Source organism: Amborella trichopoda, chromosome 6 (genome assembly GCF_054954075.1).
Source record: "Amborella trichopoda isolate Santa Cruz 75 chromosome 6, AtrichopodaSantaCruz75HAP2 v2.0, whole genome shotgun sequence".
Taxonomy (NCBI): Eukaryota; Viridiplantae; Streptophyta; class Magnoliopsida; order Amborellales; family Amborellaceae; genus Amborella; species Amborella trichopoda.
Genome location: NC_142341.1, coordinates 19,474,403 through 19,496,586, shown reverse-complemented (window position 1 = coordinate 19,496,586; position 22,184 = coordinate 19,474,403). Strand labels below are relative to the sequence as shown.

The 22,184-nt window shown below is 35.8% G+C and overlaps 1 long non-coding RNA gene across 1 annotated transcript; it reads left to right on the top strand.

Annotated features, from left to right (window-relative positions):
- Window positions 1-13,375: 13,375 nt before the first annotated feature.
- LOC105420362 (uncharacterized) lies at window positions 13,376-18,035 on the top strand. Its single transcript, XR_966552.3, has 3 exons — window positions 13,376-13,901; window positions 17,587-17,649; window positions 17,778-18,035. It is a non-coding gene; the product is annotated as an uncharacterized LOC105420362 (long non-coding RNA).
- Window positions 18,036-22,184: the final 4,149 nt, after the last annotated feature.

The window sequence follows — 22,184 nt, the reverse complement described above, 5'->3', positions numbered from 1 at the left end:
TAAATTACTGAAATACCCTCAAAAACACTAAAAAGAGGTATTGTCCGTACGGACAAATGCACGCATACGTGCATATCATATGTACCGTTTGAAAATTATAGCCATATTTTAAAGAAGAATAATGATCCTAGGAGACCTTCTCACACCCCAAGAGCATGAGACCCCAAACCTTAACTGTTGGATTCGATGGCTCCCAAACAATTCAGATGATACCTGGTGACCAGGTAAAGCACACGGTTTAAGAGGGAAAACCATCGAGCACGCGCTCCACACGCTCCAAGAGAAAAAGGCTTTTAATATCTCAAATTATGTCCTTTCTTTTGCTCCCTCTCTATTATTGTCCTTGCTCTACCCCTATTTGACATCCCCCACTTCTCTTTGAGACCTCTCATTGCACGCTGCTCTCTCTAACAAGGCAGCTTCTCTCTTTCTCCCATAGCTCTTACCCATTATCATTCTATATCGGAAGGCCTAGTGTTCTTATTTCTCTTCTCCTGAGGGTCACATATTTTTTCCTACCTCTAGCATTTTTTTCTCTTCATGCAACTAAAAAAAGTGCCATTTAGAGTGAAACAAGGCATGCTAATTTGCAGCATGCCTTGTATATGGAGAGAAAAGGAGACAAAGAAGGAGAAAGAAGGGGCAAGTAAACATTAAAAAACAACGGAGTGATGCATTGAGAGAGATGAAATCAGAGGAGGCGGAACGATGAGGTTAGGAAATGTAAAGACAACTAAAGGAAGAGAGAAATCTGGTGGCAGAAAGAGAAGAGAGGTAGATATATGGGTTCAACTTGTTCTTCTGCTGGTCGGCCCCTCAGCTTCCTCCTCTTTCTTGCATCTGGTCCTTGTTGGGGTTGTTTTAGTTCTCTTCATTGTTACTTCATGGGGTATTGGGTCATTGCTTCCTCTTTGTTTTCTTCCGAGTTATAAGGGTATTGGGTCATTGCTTCCTGTTCGTCTTCTTCCGAGTTATAGAGTCACATCTGTAGATTCAAACCTTAGAATCATAGAGAGCGAGTGGAAAAGCTTAAAAGGTATAATGTTTAATTTGTTTAGGCCAGTTAGAGGGTTGAAGCACATGCAACGAGGCTTTCATGCCGTTTATTCTAGACCAAAATTCACAATCGTAGAGAGACATGAAGAGAAAACATTTCTTTTGCCTTAAATGAGACATAAAGATAGCAAAACATACACAATAGAGGACAAAGAAGATTCAAAATATCAGCTTTTGATGCACAAACTCATTCATTTATATAGAGAGATAGAGAGAAATTCGTAAATGGTTACCATTTAACTCACTAGAAGATCAAAACCCAATTTAATGGAGGTTAGAAGAGATAGAAAATTGAGGCAAGAAATTGGCTTGCTCATGACTGATAGAAATTAGAGACGACGGACGAGAAATTGGCTTGGTCATGGCTGATGAAGAGTGGGATTGAGAAATGAGAGAGAGAGAGAGAGAGAATTGAAGAGGTATTTTATTTTTTTGATTTCAATGCATCACTGGCTGACGGGATCCCTAGGTAACATTTTTATTGACTTGACAGCCCATTGAGATCTAACTGTTGCAAATTGGGGTCTCATGTTCTTGAGGTGTGGAAAGGTCTCATAGGATCATTACTCTTTAAAAAATCCGATATACTATGTCCAAAACATGGAACAACATGTGCCACACCTCAATTTTCATGCCACCGTCGTATTGCACCACCTAGGGACCTGTGTTGAGCCCCTTAACTGCGTCTATGTTGATCATGAAGTCATTCATTTGAAACCAACACCTTTTGACCTCGAACAATAAAAACTCCACTTGGGTCTCAAATTAGACGCATGCAACCCATCTCTATGCCCTCATATCCTTGAAAACAAATCTGATAGTCATCTTTAACCCTAACTAGCCTTAGGAAGTTATAATAATCATAATTATGTCCCTATGAGACCCCCAACTAGATAGTTTCCCTACTCAGCCCTTACATAATTATGCTCAAATTCTTTATACTAGGTTCCCACATCTCTTTTTTTTTCTCCCCACCTTTGAATGCTTAAAGTTCAAATTTCATACTTTCACCCAAGTTGGGCTTGAAAACAGCAATTCTTGTCACATACCAACCTATACAAATCAATTATCTCCCACACACTATGACATGTCAAGTTGGGCTTGAAAGCCCCAATACTTGTCACATACCAACCTATACATATCAATTATCTTCCACACTATGACAAATCATACACCTTAATCCATCCAATTCACCTTAAGTATCCCTTTGATCTACTTCAATTCAGTCTAATATTATCATCGTGGAGACATGCCTCCACTCAAATCAGTCAGATATTAACTTCTTACTGCTCAAGGTTTCGTGCAACATGCCATACTACGTATGCTTTTCCCTTTCTCTACTCTATTTCATTTAACATAACTAGTAGGGCTTATTTTAACGTACTCTTAGTTTGTTATATTTCAAAATAAAGTAGCAAACAATTTCCTTTGTCTTCATTATTTTGATTTTTGAAGTCATCCTAGTCACCACCTAAATTTGTGTGTATGTAGGGATTTTCTATGCTTAACAACCCAAAAAAAACATGAGTTCAAGTTAGAATTACTTGTGAACCATTTTTTTACTTCCATTGCGCACATATTATTAGAACTAAAAGCCTTTGTACAAGGACATTTTAGACTTGCGCCTCAAAAACTGAAAAACGATACTAGGAAAGAAAGAAGTTTAAATTTTAAGGATCTTTCCCTCCCCAACATATTGCCCTCCCCCTCTCTCTCAACATCTGGCCCTCCCCTTCTCTCTCAACTTCTGGCCCTTCTCCCCCCACCCCCCATCTATCTCTTCACTTCCTTGCCTCATAGCTTTACCCCTTTTTTTAGACCTTTAAAAAAGAACAAGCCTAGTTTTTTGCCTTTTGGGTCTAAAAGACTCGTTTTTCAAGACAATCACAATTCTACAAAATGATTTCTATTTAGAGGGTCAAAGAGAAAGGATGCGACGGTGGAAAGGTAATGGCGGGCTCCTCCTACTCCTTCAATTCGATGCTCAAAACCGTTGAAACCAAGTGAGTGAAATTGCTTTCACAGAGAACATCTCCAGCAAAATCGCCCAAAAATTAGTTGGAAAACCTCTCAAAAGCTCATTTGCAAACCAGTTAGGAGCTCTCAAGGATCTTAGAGTTAAGATTCGTGTTTTGTGTCACGTTATGATTTTTACATAATTTGGGGTTATTGTCGAAGATTAAATTTTGGGCAGCACATATGCTCCAAATTTACTAAAATTGGAAGTAATCAAAGCTTGATGACCATGGAATCATGGCAATGTTTTAGGGGTTTTACAAGATTAGTCTTTTAGGTTGCAGAGGTATATGGAAAATTTGTAGGTGATAGTAAGTGTTACAATGGAGGTGATCTCAGGGCAAATAAGACGTAGGGATGCAATGGGCCCAATAGTGGATGAAGGACCACTGCTGATAGATATGTGGAAGAAGACTATTGTTTTGGAGCAGTGATCCATACAACAGAGAGAGAAGGGTAAGGCAAGGTGTTGAGAGAGAGGAGAGAGAGAGAGACGGGGAGGGCATGACACTCAAAATTCCAACTACCCGCTTCTTTATTATTGTTCTCTTACTTTTTAAGTGAAAAGTCCAAATATAGGCTTTAGGTTCTAATAATATATGGCAATGGAGGTAAAAAGGTGATTCACAAATGATTTTAACTTGAACTCATGTTTTTTGGGGGGCTGTTAACTATAGAAAATCTCATATATATATATATATATATATATATATATATATATATATATATATATATATATCATCTTTTTATAGATGGGAAGTAGCTGTATTTGAAATGGTTTAAAATCCGCACGGACCTCTTTAATAACGCGCCAACACCTTTAGGAAAAGTAAGATTCCATTTGCATAGTGGAAGGGTGCCACGTATTCTTGCTACAGTAAAACGTTTGTCGATAGCTATAGTAATCTGTCGGTGGCTATAATACCCTTGTATTTTGTTGGCGATTTTAGGGACATGTGTCTTGAGTAGATTTGGAGTTGTACCGTCCTTGCTTAAGAATTTATTTTAGTTCATTAGAGGAAAACTGATCCCTGCACAATCATTATCATTTAGAGGGCTATAATTCTTAGTCTCCTCTTCTTCGTTTGTTGATGTAAACATTTTATCAACATCTTCTTCAAGTGCTAATAGTAGCTTCCTTTTTAAGCTATGCCTTTGATAATTTTGGATTCTTCTATTGCATTATTGCAACATATTCTGTTACATCCATATTAGAATTTTATGAGGAGGAAGGTACTAATTTCATATAAATTTTTTCCGAATCTAGGGGGTTATTTTTATAGTTGTCCCACCATTTTATAGATATTTGCCGACGTACCTCTAGGATATACTCCCATTTGTCCATATCGTCTTCGGAGAGCTGATATATCCATTTAAGAATCCAATGGACCTGATATAAGGTCATAAGGTATAAATGATAATCTCTTTTTAAATAATGTTTATTGTAATCAGATAACTTTCTTTGTGATACTTGCATTTTTGAATGAAGTATCTGGCTGCATGATCCCCATAAAAAGAACCAATTTTTTAACCAGTTAGGGAATTCTACAAGTTCAGTTATTTTAAACTGCACATACCAACTATGTGAATTCTTGGTATTTTGATAGGTAAATACGTCATCCCATGCTTTTATATATTCGAAATAATGGTAGGATTTAATTTTAAATCCTCTGGTATTTAACATCCTTGGTTTTAAAGGATCAAGTTCCCAGTCTCTATAAGAGATGATCTTATGAATTTGAAATTTTGAGTACGCAATTTCTGGGTCATTATTTCTATAGTGGTGAACTATAGTCAATTATCCTGTTTCCATGAGTATGGCCTCATACCATTCTCTACATTTTTCTCCCATATTGAGATGCATGTGGTTTCGTAAATATTATACCCAAACTGTTCACAATAGTCTCTTGGTTCTTTCTTCCCTGTCTTCCTTTGGTTTTCTAATTGTATTCGGAGTTTCAGGTCTGTGCACAAAGCAAGGCCTCCAGCGCAGATTTCCGTTGAAAATTTTCCAAGGGTATAAAGGGAATATAGAATAATTCCTCCATGTTTATTTTTCAGCCGTGCTTTAACCTTTTCAGCAAAAAGATGGGGAAGTCCAGATATGAATTTGTCCTTCCAATGATCTACCTTACTATCTTCCTTATTATTTATACAAAGTGTACTGGTAGAAGCTGTCCTACTAGATAATGTTATGAACAATTTTGCCATATTAGATTTCATAATCTTAATCTAAGTCAACTGAAAATAGTCCCTACACCTTCCCTGCCTTCTAGCTCAACGATGATCTTTGGGTCGCAGTGACTTTAGATTTGACTGAAAAATCTAACTTTGCACAGTTGATCAGATACCATAATAATTAACAACGGAGTAGAGATAACTAACAACAACATAATAATTAACAGCCGAGTAGAGATAACTAACAACAATAATAATTAACAGCGGAGTCGAGATAACTAACAACGCAACATGAACAATAGAACCATGATTAATAAAACATAAGAACATAAAACTTACATAAGATAAGCTGGATACACCACCAGGGTGGTTCGCTTCTACTCAAGCCAATACACTAAATACACAAGCACTCAAACCAATACTGAAACTCTTATACTCAAACTTAATAACACTCTAACTCTTTCTCAGACAAGCACGCAAACACACCCAAACACTTTGACTCTTCCTCCTCCCTTTAATGTATGTGGCTTCTTCTTTTTATAGATGGGAAGTAGCCGAATTTGAAATGGTTTAAACTCCGCACCGACCTCTTTAATAATGCACTGACACCTATAGGAAAAGTAAGATTCCATTTGCATAGTAGAAGGGTGCCACGTATTCTTGCTACAGTAAAACGTTTGTCGGTAGCTATAGTAATCTGTCGGTGGCTATAATACCCTTGTATTTTATTGGCAGTTTTAGGGACACGTGTCTTGAGTAGATTTGGAGTCGTACCGTCCCTGCTTAAGAATTTGTTTTAGTTCATTAGAGGAAAACTGATCCCTGCCCAGTTATCACCATTTAGAGGGCTATAATCCTTAGTCTCCTCTTCTTCTTTTGTTGATGTAGACATTTTATCAACATCTTCTTCAAGTGCTAATAATAGCTTCCTTTTAAGCTCTGCCTTTGATAATTTTAGATTCTTCTGTTGCATTATTGCAACGTATTCTATTACATCCATATTAGAATTTTGTGAGAAGGAAGGTACTAATTTCATATAATTTATTTCTGGATCTAGGGAGTTAGTTTTATAATTGTCCCACCATTTTATAGATATTTGTCGGGGTACGTCTGGGATATAATCCCATCTGTTCATATCGTCTTCTGAGAGCTGATATATCCAGTTAAGAATCCAAAGGACCTGATATAAGGCCATGAAGTATAAATGATAGTCTCTTTTTATTGTAATCAGATAACTTTCTCTGTGATATTTGCATTTTTAAAGGACGTATCTGGCTGTATGATCCTCATAAAAAGAACCAATTTTTTAACCAGTTAGCGAATTCTACAAAGTTCAGTTATTTTAAACTTCATATACCAATTATGTGAATTCTTGGTATTTCGATAGGCAAATACTTCATCCCATGCTTTTATATATTCGAAATAATGATAGGATTTACTTTTAAATCCTCTGGTATTTAACATCCTTGGTTTTAACGGATCAAGTCTCTATAAGAGATAATCTTATGAATTTGGAATTTTGAGCACGCAATTTTTGAGTCATTATTTCTATAGTGGTGAACTATAGTCACCAATCCTGTTTCCATGAATATGGCCTCATACCATTCTCTACATTTTTCTCCCATATTGAGATGTATGTGGTTTCGTAAATATATTGCTGCTATTTCAGTAGGATTTTTTGTTTTGTGATCATTTTCAACGACTTCGAGTGGTATATAAGTCATCTTAAGAAAATGATTTCTATTAGCACTCAGACCAGGACTATTAGTGCTTAGAGGAGATTGTTGAGGAGATATATCAATCTCTTGAACTTACTTATTAAAGCACTTGGAGATGTTGATGGTGTAGCCAGGCCTTTCCCTGGACTAAGAACTATATTCATTGGGTGATTTTGATTTTGCTTTCTCCTGCTTTCCCTGCAAAAATTCTCGAGTCAAAAAGTCAGGAAGATGATTACTTTTACCATTAATGTGTTCAATTGTAAATTCAAACGCTGAAAGGATACCTTGCCATCGAGCAAATATTTGTTTTGAGACGAGATTTTTTGCATATTTTTCAATGATATCTTTAGTTGCCTTATCAGTACGAATAAGAAAACATTGATTTAGCAGGTCGCTTTGGAATTTAGTTACACAATGAACAATGACAAGAATTTCTTTTTTAACAATGGAATAGTTTTGTTGAGCCGAGTTCCAGGTTTTTGACGTATATCAAACCAATTGTTCTTGCTCATGGAGTTTTTGTTTAAGTACGCCACCTAGCCCTTATTCAGAGGCATCGGTTTCAATAATTTTAAAAGCTGTAGGATTAGACAATGCCAATCAAGGTAATTCTTTGGCTTTCAATTTTAGTTTTCTGACTGCTCTAGTATGATCGTTAGTCCAATCAAGGGGGTTCTTTTTTAACCATTGAAACAAAGGTTTAGCGTGTATAGTAAGGTCCTTATAATAATCAGAGATATAAATTAGGCAATCAAGAAATCGTTGAAGTTAGGTTTTGTTCTTAATGATATATGAAAATTTTGACGCAAATTCAATTGCCTTATCAATGAGAATAATCCTTCATTGATAAATGTTATGTCTAAGAAACCTCACTTTTGTTTGGAAAAGATTTATCTTTTTTGCTGATACCACCAACCCAACATTTTTAACAGCTTTTAAAAATGTGCTTAGATGTTTCCAATATTGATTGATGGATTCAAAAAAAACAAGTACATAATCAATGTATATAATCATGAATTTGGTATAAGGATTGAATATATCATTCATAATGTTTTGAAATTTAGATGGTATATTTTTTAAACCAAAAGGCATAACGTTCCATTCATAATGCCCGAAAGGGACATTACATGTTGTTTTATACATATCATTTTATATTATTTGGATTTGCCAATATTCAGATTTTAAGTCAAATTTTGAAAATACGTAGGCATTTACCAATCTATTTAAGATATCTCTTTTATTTGGAATTGGATACCAAATCCATCTTAATGCTTTATTTAATAGTTTATAATTTATAACCAATCTAAGGGATCCTCTTTCGATTTCAGAAGCCTTCTCAATATAAAAGATTGAGCAGCTCCAGGGTGAGCAGATTTTTCTGATAAATTTTTTATCAAGTAATTCTTCTATTTCTTTTTTACAAATTTCAAGGAGCCTACTATTCATTTGAATAGGCCTTGCTTTTGTAGGTATTTTTCGCTCATCAAAGCATGGATCATAAGGAAGTTCAACTATATGTTGTTTCTATTTCAAAAAGCGTTAAGGATATCGGAGCATATTTCTTTTTCAAGAATTGTTTTGAAAGTACTAATTTTATTTTGTATTTATGAAAATAGTAATTTTTCTTCAATGGTTTTATACTTGATCTCTTCTTTTAGATAAAAAAAGGAAAATTTCCTTAGTAGAGATTTTATTCTTAATGTTATTTATTTCATGAACTCTAGGTTTATCTATGAAGGTAAATTTTACTTCATGTCCCTCAATGTTAGCCTCAATAACGGTACCATCAATTTTGATAAGGTAAAACATATTTAGGAATGGGTTGAAAGAATAATTGGTTGGCTTAATCCTTTTACCATGATAAAAAGAAATTTAAAACATGCTCCATTATTGCAAACTGTCGCATCAGATGGTTTATAGTTCATTAACATTTTACTTCTGTCAGCGGTGTTTAAAACTTGGGTAGTTTTATTAAAGTATTTTGTAGGGACTAACCACTCATTTATGCAATTTAGATATACTCCAGAGTCAATAAGAGCAGTGGTTTGGAAACTATATTCCTTTTGTACTACTATTTTAACGATAGGAAACCATCGTTGAGTTACGAATTTGTCTAAAAGGTTGACATATGCACAGTTTTAAAGTTTGATTTTTTCTAGCATGTTACATTTGTTTGAAGTTTCAAGGTCATCATTTTCTAGAACTTTTCGAAGTGTATCTTTCGCTTCAGGTGGTAGAAGATTATGGTGATTTTCATTCATCAAGTTGCTGAATTCTACTTCAGTATTTTCATCATGATTGCCTTCTTTTCTATTAAAAGTAGCAGTTTCCATTTCCAAGATTTGAATTCTAGTTTTTAGGGTTATTAATTCATTGCGAACTTCATTTATCTCATGTTTTAACTCAGGAATTGAAGGTTCCTTGATAGTTTGAGTTTTGTTTTGAACCATTTTTAAGATGTCGTGGAAACTGTATTCTTCTCTTGTTGGTACGAGAGAAGGTTTTGGAGTAGTAGGTCTAAATGGATCTTTTGCTATGTCGATCTATTGAACCAAGGCTTTCTTTTTAGCCTATGGGTTACTAATTTTATCAATCAGGTCAATAATTAAACTTTTTTTTTTTGTAAGAGTATTTAGGTTTAAACCATTCATATCAATGATAGCCTTATAAAAATTACATTGGCAGGCTTTTCCAGGATTATCATCATCATCTGAATCAGAGTCAAAGTTAGAAGAACTATCAGAATCATCTCTATTCACTAAAAGAATATCAAATAATTGTTTTTTGACATCTTCGTCGATTTTCAGTGCATTGATTTTCTTTTTAACTCTGCATTTATTTTTATAATGACCTACATTTTCGCAGTTATAACAAACATGTATCTTTCTTTTTCCCTTTTGTTTGAAAGTGTGATCTTGCATAAATCTTTTAGGAAATGTTTGTTTTATGCCATGTGAATGTTTAAATTTTGACTTTTGTAAATTCTTGTATTTTCCTTTGTGAGAGGGTTTAGAAGAGGGTAAAGTATTATACCCAAACTGTTCACAAAAGTCTCCTTGTTCTTTTTTCCCTATCATTCTTTGTTTTTTTAATTGTCTTCGGAGTTTCAGGTCTATGCACAAAGCAAGGCCTTCAGCGCAGATTTTCGCTGATAATTCTCCAAGGGTATAAAGGGAATAGGGAATAATTGCTCCATGTTTATATTTCAACCGTGTTTTAACCTTTTCAGCAAAAAGATGGGGAAGTCTAGCTATGACTTTTTCTTTCCAATCATTTGCCTTACTATCTTCCCTAGATAATAATCTAGAGTAGAAAACATCTTTATACCGTTTAAAATGAGAAAGTGTTGGGCAACGTAAATTTAAAAGCAGATCTTCTGATCTAGCGACTACCAACAAAGTGAAGGGTGATAGTGTAGATTAGCGTATTGATTGCATCACCTTTGTCAACTATATTTTCTTAGACTTGTCTAGGGTCTACTTCAGTTTTAATAATCCATTGTTTAGTAGCATTTAAGATTTTATCATTTGCAATCTCATCCATATGAAAATCTCACCATCCTCTAAGCCATCATGTAAAGCTACATATGACAGCTTTGGCAATTTCATGGTCTTTGTTTCCACTTGCTTTACAAGCGGTGACATACATTGTTACGTGTTTCATAAGATCAAGGATCTGATTTTCAGACATGCCATCTATATTCCAATTTACAATTGACCTTCCTGAATAGGACACCGAACTAGAAATAAGATATTCTTCTATCTGGAGATCAATAGGAGTGGGTCGAGGGTAATACATTCTAGTTTGGACAACTAGCCTAGTTTTCCTACCATAATCAATTCTGTTAAGATCGAAGCTTTCTGTTTTAAAAGCATTTTCTATCTCAAAAATTTCATGGTTTGAATAATTCTGATCTTTTTGTAGGACTTGTAGCTCACCGATGAAAGGTTTTCTATTCTCATTAATATTTAGTTTTGCAAGTCTTTTGACTAACTCATTAACAAATTCTTTATTATCTTCTTTTTTCTTTATTCCTTGTAGCCTGAATTTTCCTGCTTCTATACTTGATGGTGGTTTGAATAACAATGCTTCCTTTTGATTTTCTTCTTTCTTTTCTTGCTGTACAGATTTCAAATTATTCAAGACAGTTTCAATTCTAGTGGTTTGTTTTCCTATAGTTTGTAGGAAGAGATTTTTGTAATTATTCTGTTTTATGATGTGTGGTATTCTTTTCAATTTGGCCATGTGATTTTCAGATTCATTAGGCCCCAACTTAAAGGGAGAAGCTTTAGTTTCAAGCTTCTCTCCTTTTAATTGTAAACTCGTTTCTGGGAGATGGATAGATTCGATAGTTTCACATTTGATAGTGTGAAAGGTCTGAAAGGCCTCTTCGGCCATATTTATTTTAAACTTTGGAAGCTTAATCCATTCTTTTTTGAGGATATACTTAAGTCATTTGAAGAATTTCACATTTCTTCTATGTTGTATCATAAATTTATTAAACTTTTTATGAAAAACATCCCTCAATTCTTCTGTAAATTTTTGGAAAAATCATTCCCTTATTTGTCTATTTTTTTTTGAAAGGAAATCTCTTTAAATCTATTCTTTATCAATGACAACCTCGTCTTGACTCTGGATTGTAAGTAGATCAAAGTCAAATTCTGATAGGGTTGACTCTTCTGGTTCAGTTTGAGAAGAACTAGGAGTGTTAACTCTATATATTGGATGTTGGACTTTATTTGAAGCATTTCTAAGTCCTTCTAGGATTATTCTTTCATTATGGGTTTTTTCATAATCTGATTGAGGAATAAAGGAGGTTGAAGTTCTTGTTTTAGGAAGTGTATTGGAAATACTTAGTCTAGTTTTTCTAAACGATGGAAATTGTATTTCAATTTCTCCATCTGGGTATTCAATTATTTGTTCAGGCTCTTTATTCTCAGGAATCTTAGTCTGATTTTCAGACTGAAGAGACCATCTTTCCGGTAATTTAACATATGTCCAAGATACATACTTATGTGTAACCATATTAGATTTATCCATATTTGTTTGAAAGAAAATGGTATGACCCTTTGTATCCATTTGCCTTGTATTTGGACATAGAGTGTTCATAACTTTATAACAAATTTTATAAACAAAAACTAAGTTTTGAGATCCAAGATCCATATCAAAACTTTGAGTTTTTAGATTTAGAGTTAAAACCTTCAAAAGATTTGGATCAGTTAAGGCCACCGAAAAATTGGGAAAGCAATTAAAATATATAGGACCATTGCAAAGACTTGATTTGATGATTCCTAATAAAGAATCGGTGAACCTTCTATGTCTGTTATCCCTTAAGCAAAGCAAAACATATTTGTTTAACCCTATCCTAGTTAAGGGTTTAACAACTATTTGGATTAGGCCCATATGCAGATAGTTAAAATATTTTCTTTTATGCTCTTCAACCATTCTTAAGGATAAGAGTTGGAAACTATCTCGAGTTTCCATGACAGAAATAGTTTTCTCAATAGTTTTAATTGAGAAGCTACTTTTGAAGCTTAATCCCCCAAAATACACTTGAGGATAGGAGTTTTTCTAAACTCAAAAGCTTAATCTCTTATTTTTTGAGGATATACTTAAATCATTTGAAGAATTTCACATTCCTTCTATGTTGTATCATAAATTTATTAAACTTTTTATGAAAAGCATCCCTTAATTCTTTTGTAAATTATTGGAAAAACCATTCCCTTATTTGTCAAGTTTCTTCTGAAAGGGCTCTCTTTTAATCTATTTTTTTATCAATGACAAACTCGTCTTGACTCTGGATTGTAAGTAGATCAAAGTCAAATTCTGATAGGGTTGGCTTTTCTGGTTTAGTTTGAGAAGAACTAGGAGTGTTAACTCTATATATTGGATGTTTGACTTGATTTGAAGCTTTTCTAAATCATTCTAGGATTATTCTTTCATTATGGGCTTTGTCATATATATATATATATGGGTTTGTCTAGAGTTAACAACCCTTCAAAATATAAAAGAAGGGGTTGTGATTGGTGTATTTATCAAAACAATTATCATTTTTTATTAAAAAATTATTTAAATATGTAATTTTACCATCAAGCATGAGTAAATTTGAAATTTTCACAAAAGTACAATGACACTTTGAAAGTTAGTGTCTTGAAACTTTATTTATAAAGTGCTATTATCTTTTAGTTAAAATTTCAACTTTATCTCTTATGGAGATGACAAAAATACATTTTGTCTTGGAGTAATAATTACAAAATTACCACACAAAAGTAATATTTTTTTTAAAATAGACTACAAAATAAATGAATTCACCCTTCGCAACTCTATCTATCTTCAACTTTTGTAAATTGAAAGATGCTGAAGTTTAGATTATATATATATATATCTAAAAAAAAATCGGATCAGCCCACTCGCGCATTCCCGTTCAGGTACGCCAACGGCTATGATCGAAAATTTCAGAGTTTGCGATCAAAAAGTCCATTTTTTAATGTGTACCTGGCACATTTAAACTCCCGAAAACCTACACATCGACACAGCTGACTCCTACTCAAACAGCCTATTCTCTCTCTCTCTTCCCTCTTATTACGTTTTCTCTCCCTCTCTCTCCCTCCCTCGCTCCTCATCCCTGTGTTTGAGTTTCCCCTGCTCAAACCCTCGCTCGCTACTCTCTCTTCCCTCGCTCGCGTTTAAACCCCTCGTCTTCTCTGCTCACTGCTCTCTCTTGCCTCGCTTGTGCTCAAACCCCTCGGCTTCCCTCGCTCGCACTCAAAACCTCGGCTTCCCTGCTCGCTGCTCTCTCTTGCCTCCCTCGCGCTCAAACCCTCGTCTTCCCTGCTCGCTGCTCAAACACCTCGTCTTCCCCTGCTCAAACCCTGCGTTCGCGCTCTCTGCCTCTCGCTCCATTGCCTCTGCTCGCTAAGATCTCTAAAGGTACTCTCTCTCTCTCCATGTATTTGAGTCAGATCTGTAGTATGGATTAGGGTTTATATCATAAACTAATTTGCATCTGATTTTGTTGAATCATGTTATTATTTCTTACCATTAATTGGCGGAAATGTTCATTTCTTAAAGGTGTTTAGTCTTTCTTCTTTGATTACGTTTTCAATGGCGTTAGGTGTTGCTTCTTACTCAATGATTTTTTAGTTTCTTAATTGGCTTTCTTGCCTCTTGGTTCTCTGTCAATGATAGTCTATATCATTTGATTGATTTTGTGATACATTTTCCCTGACCTATCTAAATTATGTTTTTGGCTTTGAAAGTGTTCTACTCCACTGACACAATTTTAAGAGTTAAAGTAACTCCCTCACCTCTTTCAAATGGGTGGGATGGTGATCAAAAAAACCAAAAGGCTGGTGAATGGTTATCACTAAAAGAGTGGTACATGAAGAGAGATGTACATGAACATTTTTGTAGATAAAATGAAGGCACTTTTGAAGATCAGCTACTCATTCTTTGGGAGCATGGAATATTAGTGAATAACTCTCTCTCTCTGTCTCTCTCTCTCTCTCTCTCTCTCTCTCTCTCTTTCTATCCACTTACATCACCATTGGATTAAGTGTAGTGTTTGAGATTAATACTTAACTTTCATATTATATTCAAAATTTAAATGGTCATTTTAAATTTTGAACTCAAATCAAAATTTAAAACCCTCAAAACGATCATTACTATTTTTACAGGTTAAGTTTTGATAAATGAATTGGATTACTAGTTTTACAGTACTATTTTTAGGGTAAGAACAGCATGCAAATATTGGATGTGATAAGAGTGAGAATTGGGAATTTGATCTCATTTGATCATTTTAACTGAATCATCATTTGAATAAAAAATCAAATGAGTTTGTTGAGAACAAGTCTTTCTTTCAAAATTTCTTGAGCTCTGTTTATGTTTATTGAGTAATTTCTTGAGCTCTGTTTATGTTTATTTTTATGCATTTTGAGATATCATATGTTGTGTTTAAGTCCACTATCTTCATGTGGCATCTGATTCTCCATATTATGAATCACTTACTCTTGGAAATTAGAATTGTGTCTTTCTCCCCCATTTTCTTTCCTTTTTTGCTTTTCTTGCTACATTGTTTTTTTTTTTTTTTTTTTGTCATTGGGTTTTTTTGCCCCTGCTGCATTGAGTTTATATTACAAGTATGTAGTATCCATTTGTTACAAGTTTTGCATGTGGCAAGGTGGGTTGAGAAAAATATGATTGGTATTCTTAAGATGAAGGTTTCAATACATGTATTTTTGTAGTTTGCAGTTTCACATTGGGTAAGTAAAAAAACTGAGATGGATCCCACGAATTCAGTCGGTGTGACATCTAGCACATGCCCAAATGTAGGCACATTGATGAAATCTTGGAGGATGGTTGTGGCTCACCAAACATTGGCCAAGAAATAGAACAACCATGCGTAGGAATGATGTTTGAATCACAGGATGATGCATATGAGTTCTGTAAGTCTTATGCATTGACCAAAGGTTTTGGTATTCGCAGGCGGACTACTCATAACAAGAAAGGTAAACAGATCGATAGGGTTTATGTTTTCTCAAAGGAAGGGTTTAAATAAGAAAAACCTAATAAAAGTGGAAATGCTTACCTTGAGTTAAGGTGTGAGTGTTAGGATGTGCATAAGTAGGCACGATGACGACGAGTGTAACGTGTCTAGCGTTGTTAAATATTATAATCATGATCTAGTTAATCCAAGAAAAACTCATCTAATTCGCACACATTGATCATTGTCGAGTGCTACAAAGTCATTGATACATTCAATGAGCTTAGCAATGGTTAAGCCTAGACATATTCATAGAGCAGATGGGAAGGATTGACAATGTCCCTTGCACACAAAAGGACATCCAAAATGAAATAGAAAGAGCCAAAAGAAAACTTAGAGGAGAATATAACAATTTAATTTTGCAATGACTCTATAAATAGAACCAATCGAACCCATCATTTTTCTATAGATTGAGATTAGATGATGAAGATCACATTCGCAGTATCTTATGGGTAGATTCTACATTTAGAGTTCCTACCAGTGCTTTTTTGATGTGGTTACCTTTGATACCACATATACTTGGTGTTTGGTAAATATGTTTGGTATTCCCTTTGCACATATACTTGGTGTAAATCACCATTTCAGTACAACTTTATTTGGATTTGCACTCATATTTGGCGAGAAAATAGAATCATTTATATGGGTATTTGAAAATTGGTTGGAAGACATGGGTGGACGGCAACCGGGCGTTATTCTCACTGATCAAGATCGTGCAATTTCATATGCAATGAGACATGTTCTTTACCAAAGTAAGCGTCATTATTGTAAGTCGTACATATTTGCGAAGATCAAAGAAAACATTTATGCATCCTTCTTATTTAGATACCTTTAGGAGGTGTGGCTAACCCAACAATTGAAGAATTTGAATCAGGATGAAAATCAATGATTGATAATTATAAGTTGAAAGACAATAAATGGCTCAGTAGGCTTTATGGTTGTCACATGCTCTGGGTTGATGCGTACTTGGCTGGTACGTTCACTGCGAGTATGACATCTACTCAAAGGAGTGAAGGGATGAATACATATTTTAAAATGTACTTGACACCCACAACAAGCTTGTGCACATTATTAAAATTTGTTGCAAAAGTCCAAGATAAAAATGTACGGAAAGAGAGGGAAAATGATTTGAAAGATATTCAAACTACTCCATTCTTGCGAACAACCACTTTCATTGTGTTACATGTATCAAAAATCTATACTCAAAAGATTTTAAAGATATTTGGGGAAAAGGTGGCTAATGGCTTTAATTTTACGAGGGAGGCAGTTAAAGACAATGGATTGGTTGGTACCTTTAAGGTGGCAGTCCCGGGGACCGGATCTAGACCCTACTTAGTGAAATTCAATTGCCATGACAATTCTGTTTATTGCAGTTGTCACTTCTTTAAGAGGATGGGCCTTCTTTGCAGGCATGTATTGAAGATTTTTATGGTGAAAGATGTGTTTGAAATATCTTTCACAATATATAATGAGGCGTTGGACCAAGGATGTAAAGAAGGGAGTTTTTATTGATGACATTGGGGAACGGATTCAAGTAACATTTGAACTACCACGCTCCATTAGATATAATGAGGCTATGTAGGCAAGTCAATCTCTTGCCGAGCGTGCTTTACAAAGTGTAGAGGGTCAGGAGTTTGTAATGTCCATAATACAAAATGGAATTCGTCAATTTGATGAAAAGTTTGTGTGCAAGAGAGGTCCACAGGATAATGTCATGAGCCATGTCAATGAAGATGACAATTATGCTCGTTGTAGTAACACATCAAGTGGAAGTAACCATTGCCGCAATGTCCTTGAACCTGCACGAGTACGAACAAAGGGATGAACAACCACTAAAAGAATGAAAGCTCGTTCTGAGCGATGAAATCCTAAGACTAAAAAAAGGAAATGCACAGTTTGCAATGGCAGTGGACATGATAAAAGGAACTGCGCGTCGTTCGTTTGTGATAGGTAAAACTGCATACTTTTACATTATTTTGTTTTGCAATTGTATTATCTTCATGTTATTGTTGATGTATTTCATTTACAATTGTATGAATTTAAATGCTAACATATGAATTTATCTTCCTCTTATAGGGCTAAAGACAAATCACGTTGTATGCTTCGAACCCATAAGGAGGCAGCTAATGTGCGTTGATGGTAAGAGAAAATTGTTGGGAAGGCATGTATGTAAATTCATTTTGAAACGTTTTTATATGCGTGTAAGTTCATATTTGTAATTTCATTTGGAACACTATTGTCACTCATCATAATGCATTTTGTCTCAGACAAGGATGACAAATTCATATGGAACAACTTCAAAGGAGGGGCTATGTTGCTGTTTTTTTGTTTTTTTTAAAAAAGTTTGTTGTTAAACTATTGGCATTATTGATGTAGGTTGTATGACATTCACTCAAAAAAAAGATGTAGGTTGTATGCCATTGTACTCTTTTCACTAAACTTTATATAAACAGTTTTGTTATTGAATGGACTACCTTGTATGTAATATTGCAGTTATCAAATGCAATGTATTATCACTATGGCAATAATTTGTCAACTTGTTTCTTGAAAGGTTTTTAGATAAGTAGAATGTATGTCAAATTGTTATCAGATGCTATATATTATGACTCGAGCCCGTCTCGCTAATTGCCTAATTGTGAGTCTTTCATTCTGTTAAGTGTACAATCCAAGTAAATGATATCCTACATGTACGGGGGAAAGAGAGAGAGAGAGAGATGGACGTGCAAATATGTGGTTTTTTAAAATATTGGTACCTGATTGTGAAGGACACGTGTAATGCTATCTTGTGGACGTTCAACACTAATGTTGTAATTAATTTTATAACCGATTCAATTATCCCAATGAGCTTTGTATCTAATTGTTGGACTCATGCTTGATTGTAGACCTAATGAGCTTGATGGGCCTTACAAGGGGTCTGGAACAGCCCTGTGCCAAGCTGACCTTCAACGCCCATCGGTACTTATGTTTAGTTGTGTCACAGGGTCATAGCCATCTCTAGTTTGAGCTCCATAAAATTAATGCTAACGTTTTATACAGGCTAAATTGGCCTGAAAATCTATTATGCTCTATGTCCGTACTTCTCAAAACATACTAATTTTAATGCTTGAAATTTATAATTCTTTCCAACTCAATCTTTGAAATGATTGATTTGAAGTAGGTTTTCTATCATCAGAGCAATAGTTTGATATGAGGATTTACCTTCTATCGGAAAGCCTAAGACTTGCATTAAAACACTAAGGAATATTTGATGTTGGAGAGAGAGATTCAAACCACTTAAGAATATCTGATGCTTGCGTGTGTGTGAGAGAGCGTACCAAAATACATTAATGTACAAATATATCAAATTGAACATTGTTGTTCCATAGAAGATAGAGAAGTATAAATGTATACAATTATAAGTATATAAATACCATAAAACATATACCCATTCTTTATCATAAATAAAATTACACATATGAGAGTAATTTTTTGAACGTTTGCTTTATGATGGACCATAACAATAGATTTGTGCTTCTCATTTTCTGACAAAGATGCATATAATCCATCAGCAACACAAGCGTCTACCCTCGAAGACACGAACCGTTTAACCAAAGGCTTCCTATCTTCACTTAGAATTTCATCACACCACTCTAAATAGTCGCATCCAGTCTCATTCTAGCGGTTAATATGATAAGATAAATGTGTGTTAGATATATGCTTACAAATGAATAGCAATTTGCTTCTACATTATATTAATGAATGAATGTTATATACCTTCCAGTTAGAACATTTATAGAAATGTCTATTGCAGCTATCGTGTCTTTGATATAAACACATGCATCCGATCACATCCTGGTTTGCGTTTATAAATCCTTGGAGGGAATTGGTTGTCGAGATCTATTCTATAAAGAAATCACAAAGAATATATTAAAAACTTCATCACAACCATTATTAATCCATTTATTTGAGATGGTTAACAATGGATAACACACCTGATAGCATTCATAAAATTCATCAAGAAGAAGAAAAAGTAGTTTGCATTCTTGTCAAATTCAGTGAAATTGAATCTTAGGAGTTTCATAATTAGATAATACAGAAAAGAAAGGAGGTTATTTGGATTTGATGGGGTAAATCAAATCATCATAAACCAACTTTGAAACACGATCAATAGTTGGTCAGTAGCAACAAACTAGACCATAATACTAATACAAGTTCAAATAAAGAGGCATGACTCCTCCAATAAGAAGGCATACAAAGGTTAACAACCCCATCAACAAGATTAAGAATATGTCTGAAAGAAATCCTCCAATATTAGAAGTCCCATTCTACCTCTTTTTTTTTTTTTTTCTCTCAGTTTTTCTATTATTGAAGAAAATAAGCAGGAAGCTGACTTGGAAGCTAGGGATTGAAGACGAAGAGGTGACATGAAATCAAGAAAAATAAACATCTAAATTAATGAATAAGAGTTCCACATTGCCCTAGCTGGGTCTCGAAGAATTTCAACGAGTATATGTTGCACCTATCTCAAGGAAACCATAAAAAACATCAATGGTTGACATTGATAACCAATGACACATTAACAACAACAAAGTAAGAATCGAGCACAAAACTTTAGCAGTGATATTTTTGAATTCTGATTTAGATTTCCGAGAAGCTGCTCTATGAAATAGAAAGATAAAAATATATCCAATACTTGCATGCTATTCTTATCCTAAAAAATATCAAGGATAATATTTTTTATCAAGGATGGGTGGGAAAAGATCTTGAGACTCAAGGCCTCTTAAGAGGAGGCTTCCACTAGTACTTAGAACTTAGGATGATAAGAGTAGTTATTAGAGAGAGGAGGAGAGTCTCTGTTTCCACACCTAGATCAAAGTGTTTCTTTAGGGGTCCCATCAAAAGCCAGATCGGGACTAGAAGGATTGTTTGTTGAAAGGTAAAAATTGAAGTGAGCAGACGAGGAGAGACAGTCGTTGAGATTCTTACGAGGTGGAGTTCTAGGGAGAGAACAACATCCCACCTCCTAAAAATTCTAGGCCAAACGACTACTGGGACTAGCACCAGAATAAGGTTTACCCCTTCGACACAGAGTGGACGGTTGCTCTACTTCGACTACTGTTAGAACAAAACATGATACAGTTGCCGGAGGCCAATACTGTGGAGTCGGCTAGACAGGAGGCAAATGAGAAGTACTGCACCTATCACAAGAGGGTATGCCACCCCACTTACGACTGCTATAAGCTCAACGACACGATCTAAGCCCTTATCAACAAGGGTCAGATAAAGCTCGAAGAGTTGAAAAGAGGGTTCGGGGCAACTGAGGTTTCTCACATAGTCACGATCCAAGAGGACGACGGGGCACCCGCTATCCTTCGTGTGTTTTTCTCCATAATGCTCGAAGAAGGGCTCCTCACTCCCAACCCGACAAGGTAGCCCATGTTCATGTCTCTAGGAACTGAGAACCTTTGGTGCGGATATCACCAGATACGAGGCCATGACATCAGCGAATGCACCGACTCCCACAAGCTCTTGGCAGAGAAGTTGCAGCAGTGCCAAGAAGTTCAAGGCAACCCAGAAGGACACCCTCGAGTCTCTCTATCGCATGTGCAAGAAAGCCTCCCTACTCAAGCCTAGCAAAATACTGAGCTAGACCATCTACAGGCCCTCTTCAAGGCAATGCTCCAACAAGGGCATGTCATTCCCAAGCCTGCCAGGTAGCCGAGGCGCCTTGCCCAGGGCACGAAAAAACTTTGGTGCCCATATCACCAAGTATGGGGGCCACAAAATCAACGAATGCTCTGGGTTCGAAACTATAGTCACTGAGAAAGTCCAACAAGGCCACATCGTTTATGCGGTTCTCCCGGAACGCGTTCAGGTCGTCGCTCCGGTCCACAGAAAGCCACACCACCAGCCCCTCCTGAGTATACACTAGACCCTTCAGAGCCTTCGACCTCTCAGCCTTGGAAAGTCTACCATGGGCGGAGTAGGCTCAAATCCTTGAAACATGAGGCAGTTTACCAAGCAAGGGCTACTCACCAGCCTAATAGGGTGGTCCAGACACCCCCTCAAGAACCCCAAAGGAGACTACATGAACCTAGGTCGGCCTGTTGAAGGAATCATTCACCTCAGCCACCAGGCGAGAAAGAATTCCTCAGGCCCCTTCCTCCACTGTCGACCCTGCAAGACTTTATTTCAAGCATAGCTCGCGTCGTCCTTTCGTCCAATCAGGCGGACATCCCCGAGTCACCAACAGCTTGAGATTCCCCTAATATGACACTAAAAGCACCACATGACGGTCAAACCCGGGGCAAGATCTAAAATATTCCCTGGGCACGTCCAACTTCGATGATGACGCAAAAAGCTGCCCAGAACGTCTTAACTCTTCTTCTCCTCTCTCCTCTTTTATTTTTTTCCACAGGTGCAGCTCAACGGTGCCCAGACTTCGACACTTCAAACAAAGAGTTCGGAGACACTAACCTCACCCAACGACAACAAGAGTGCTTAAGAGAGATGTTAGCTCAGGCGATTGGATTCTTGATAGCCATTGACGGCCTGTCAAACAGAGCACAGACTGAGTCATCTTCAGGCTCCTGTTCTAAAGAAGCCTCCCACATGGTGCAGATCTTGGAAGTATCAGCTAGCACGGGGCAAATGGGTCTAAGATCGGGAAAGAAGCTACAACCCACACTTCCAAA